The sequence below is a fragment of the Tamandua tetradactyla genome, chromosome 10, assembly GCF_023851605.1.
Source record: "Tamandua tetradactyla isolate mTamTet1 chromosome 10, mTamTet1.pri, whole genome shotgun sequence".
Classification (NCBI taxonomy): Eukaryota; Metazoa; Chordata; class Mammalia; order Pilosa; family Myrmecophagidae; genus Tamandua; species Tamandua tetradactyla.
In genome coordinates, this window is record NC_135336.1 from 54,847,511 (window position 1) to 54,852,514 (window position 5,004).

General features: G+C 36.8%; 1 non-coding gene across 1 annotated transcript; it reads left to right on the top strand.

Annotated features, from left to right (window-relative positions):
* Positions 1 to 4,401: 4,401 nt before the first annotated feature.
* LOC143648945 (U6 spliceosomal RNA) lies at positions 4,402 to 4,508 on the top strand. Its single transcript, XR_013158842.1, has one exon. It is a non-coding gene; the product is annotated as a U6 spliceosomal RNA (small nuclear RNA).
* Positions 4,509 to 5,004: the final 496 nt, after the last annotated feature.

Sequence of the window (5,004 nt, forward strand, 5' to 3'; positions counted from 1 at the left end):
TTTGGATTTTGAAGGCAACATATTTTTCATTCGGATTTGCTACCCTGAGCCATTTACTTAGTGTCTCAAAGAGCTGCTACTTTGAGTGGAGAACAAATAAAGAGGAGTCTTTGTGATAGAATTGGGTTGCATGAAAAGCTTCCATGCCACATGGGTCATAGGATCCAGCAGATACATCAGTGCTGGAAGTGTCTGTGACAAATAAAGATGCTTCTTGGGGCCTTTGGGAACCTCTAAAGGAGAATCACAGTGAACTTGGAATTTTTTAACAAAGGCCTGCCATCCTCTGCAGATAAGTACTTTCCTTTGAGGAAAAAGACTTTGAGTAGCTACTGGTTCTTAGTAGAAAATGGAATGATTAACCATAGGCCATCAAGTACCATAAGACCCAAGTTGCCCACGAGGAACTGGGTGCTGTTAGTTCAACCAGACCATAAACATGGGTGTGCCAAACATCATTCCATCATCAAATGGATATGGTATATATAATGTAAGACTCAAGCAAGCCATGAAAGCATAAGTAAGTTACACAAGGAAGTGACCCAAATGTCTGTGACCCTCACTCCTGTCACATTAACTTTCTTTCCAAGACTATAGCTATGTTCCCTTGAGATTTCCTTAAAATCAACTGACTGAGGAAGAGAAACCTCAAGTTTCATTTATAAATGATTCCACATAATAAATAGGTACCATCTTAAAGTGGGCAGCTATAAAATGACACCCCTCTTCTAGGACATCCCTGAAGGATCTAAATGAAAGAATGTCTCCCAATAGGCATAACATAAACAATACAATTGGTTAATTATTTTTCTTGGAAGAAGAAATGGTGACAAGTGCATTTGTATGCAGGTAGATGGGCTGGATAGTCAAGGAATTGGAAGGAATATGTTTGGAAAATTGCTGACAAAGAGGTCTAGAGAACCTCTTTGGATATGTGGATAGCCTGTCTGAATGGGTGATAAGCATCATGATATTTGCATCCCTTGTGAATTCTCATCAGAGGATGACTTCAGCAAAGCAGGATTTAAAATATCAATGGTTATGAAGTATTGTTCTGTCAATCCCATTCGATTTCTTTTTCTAGCCACACCTGTAATTGTCCAATGGACTAATAAACAACGTGGCCATGGTGGTAAAGATAGAGGCTATGTATGGGCTCAGAAAACATGGACTTCTAGACACCAAGGATGACCTGGCTATAGTAACTTCTAAGTGCTCAATCTGCCAGCAGCAAGAGGAGCATTTGGTCCTTGATATGGCATCATTCCCCGAGGCAATGAGCCTACTACTTGGTGGTAGGTTGATTACACTGGGGCACTTCCATTATGCAAGGGGCAGCATTTTGTTCTAACTGGAATAAACAAATACTCCAGATATGGAGAATTTTGCCTTCTGTACATGCTATATTTCTGCCAAAATTACCATACATGAACTTACAGATTGCCTTATCCACCATCATGGCATTCCACATAGCATTGCTTCTGATCAGGAAACCCACTTCACAGAAAATGCAGTGTAGGAATGGCTGCGTGCTCATGGAATTCACTGGTGTTACCATGTACCCCATCATCCTGAAATGTCTGGATTGATAGAACACTGGAATGGCCTTTTGAAGACTAAATTAAAGTGCTAACTGGGTGGCAATAGCTTGCAGGCATTTGGCAATGTTGTCTAGGAGGATGTAGATGCATAACCTCTGCTCTAAATCAGCATCTAATCTATGGTGCTGTTTCTCCCATGGCCAGGATTCATGGTGGCAGGAATCAGGGGGTTGAAATGGTCGTGGTATCACTTCACTGTTACTCCTATAATCCACTAGAAAAAAAAAAAAAACCTTGCTTCTCATTCTTGCAACTTGCAGCACTGCTAATACTCAGGAATGCTTCTACAAGGGGACACATTGAATCCTTTGAACTGAATAAGGGAATTATTGTACTAGCTGGGGTGATTGTTTTTCATTATTAAGGGGAAATAGGACTACTGTTACACAATAAAGGTAAAGAAGATTTTGCCTGCAGATGACATCATCAACATAGTAATGTAAGGCATCCCCTGAAAAACTTCCCCAAATATTCAGTGAATAAAAAGATAGTACTCTGGAGGACAATAGAGACTGGAGAAAGACTACACAAATGTCAAGACAAAGAAAAAGAAAAATGCCAGGTAAGAAATTGTCATTCTGGAACACTGGTCCCACTCCTGACCCTTACTCAGTCTTGCACATCTTGAGAATCCTTCAGAGACAAAGAGGATGGGACAGTCACAGACTTTAGAGCCACTTATAGGAGCAGATTTGAACCCATGTGTATACAGGCAACTGGACCCTAGTCGGCAGAACAAAAGCTGGTTGAGAAGGCCACATACATAAGGCCCCAGGTTGGGAAATAAAAAAGAAGCCATGACTAGAAAGTGGTACACTCAATCCATTTTCTGTTGGTTGAAGCATCTAAATAGAAAATAGACTTTTCCGGAATGGCCCACTTTTCTGGATTGACCTCATCTGGCTTCCTGGATAGTATACTCCAACAGAGAAAAAGCTGGAGGTAGAAGCACCTTAAGGAAATGAAAAAATAAAAAAAGAGGGGGTTACATTGACCTACCGTAAGATAGGAGGTTTCCAGAGCTGCAAAGTGCTAGGAGAACAGGATACTGAGTGAGGGAGAGAATTTAAACAAATTTTAGGAGTTGGGTAGAAAATTCTGCAAAAAACACACAGACAAGCAAACAGAACAGATCAAGATGCCCAGAAAAGGAAGAGAAGAAAAGAGATTTCTCCTGGAGGTGAAACAATTGCACAAAAACTATAATCTTAAAAATTGTACCACAAATCAAAGCAAGAACTAGATGAAAAGGAGTTGAAAAAATCAAATCAATTAAACATGAGTTATTCTAAAAGTCTAGAATATGGCAAAAAAAGAGAGCCTTAACACAAAGCCAATCAACGATAAAAACGTAGGCAAGAGATAGAAGCTGATCTTTAGAGAAAACTCTTTAAAAAAATAGATGCTTAGACATCAGCCAAAAAAAAAAAAAATTGCAGCATACTAAGAGAAAGGATGCTAAGATACATTCAAGAGAACAAATTAAAATTGCAGAGGAGACAATTTGCAACAACCTATTGAAGATGGTGAAACAAATTTTCTAAATCAACTCAAGGAGAAGAAGGAAAATATGGCTTAAGAGATGAAAGATATTAAGAAGACACTTCTGTGAACACAAAGAAGAATTTGAAAATATAAAAAAAAAATAATGGAAGTTGAGGCTATGAAAGACACAACTGAAGAGATTATAAATACACTTGAGACCCAACAGCAGATTTGAACAGACAGAACAAAGTGTCCACGATCTATACAGGACAATCAAAATCTTATAGACAGAAGAACAGAGAGAGAAGAGAATCAAGGAATTGAACAGTGTCTCAGGAATTTGAATGGCAGCATGAAGGAGAAAACAAGGGAAAACAAGGGAAAAGGGGCAGAAACTATATTTGAGGAAATAATGTGAGAATATATCACAAATTTTATGAAATAAATAAATATGCATGTCCAAAAAGTGCAACACACTCCAAACAAGAAATTTTAATAGACTTACCCCAAGACACATAGTAATCAGAATGTCAAAAGCCAAGATATAGAAAGAATCCTGAGAGCAACAAGAGAAAAGCTATTTGCCACACACAAGGGATCTACAATAAAACTAAGTGCTGATTTATCATCAAATATATCACCATGATAAGGTACTGAAAGAGAAAAAACTCCAAGCCAAAAATTCTTCCCCTGACAAAAATGTCCTTCAAATATGAGGAAGAGTTTAAAATATTCACAGATAGAAACTAAAAATTCATCAAGGGACCTACACTACAAAAAATATAATGGGAGTTCTCTTGGTTGTGAGGAAGAGAAAGGAGAGTTGGTCAAAACAGCATGGTACTAGAGGGAGGGGTAAGGGGTATTGCATTTATGAGTTTTTTATTTCTTTTTTTTTATTTCTTTTTCTGGAGTGATACAAATGTTGAAAACATGTTCATGGTGATGGATATACAATTATGTGATGATATTGTGAGCCATCAATTATACACCATATATGGAAGGTATGTATGCCAAGAATGTTTGCATGTCAAGTTTTATCAATAAAAATATTTTTTAAATGAAAAAAAAAAAAAACCAAAACAGCATGGTACTAGCATAAGGATAGATATATTGACCAATGGAATATAATTGAGAGTTCAGATATATGTCCCCACGTCTATGGCCAATTGATTTTTGACAAGGCTGCCAAGTCAACTCAACTGGAGAAGAATAGTCTCTTCAACAAATTATGTTGGGAAAACTGGCTATTTATATGCAAAAGAATGAAAGAAGATCCCTCTCTTACACCATACATAAAAATTAACTCAAAATCGTGCTTGCTTCTGCAGCACATATACTAAAATTGGAACGATACAAAGAAGATTATCATGGCCCCTGTGCAAGGATGACACACAAATTCATGAAGCATTTCATATTTAAAAAAAATAGTTAACTCAAAATTACCGAAAGACCTAAAATTTTGAAGCAGTACTGTAAAACTCATAGAGGAAAACTTAGAGAAGCCTTTTCAATTTCCTGTGAAAAGCAGTGATCTCTTAGATTTTATACCCAAAGCACATGCAACAAAAGAAAAAATAGAGAAATGGGACCTCTTCAAAATAAAAAAAAAATCTTTGTGCATCAAAGTGCTTTGTCATAAAAGTGAAAATACAGCCTATTTAATGGGAGAAAATATTTGGAAATCCATACCCAGTAAGGATTCTATATTCAGAACATATAAATAAATCCTACCATTAAACAATAAAAAGACAAACAATCCAATTTGAAAATGGGCAAAAGACTTGAATAGATATTTTTCCAAAGAGGAAGTGCAAATGATTAAAAAGCACATGAAATAATACCCAATTATACTAGAAATCAGTGAAGTGCACATCAAAATTACAATGATATATCATTTCATTCCTACTAGAATAGC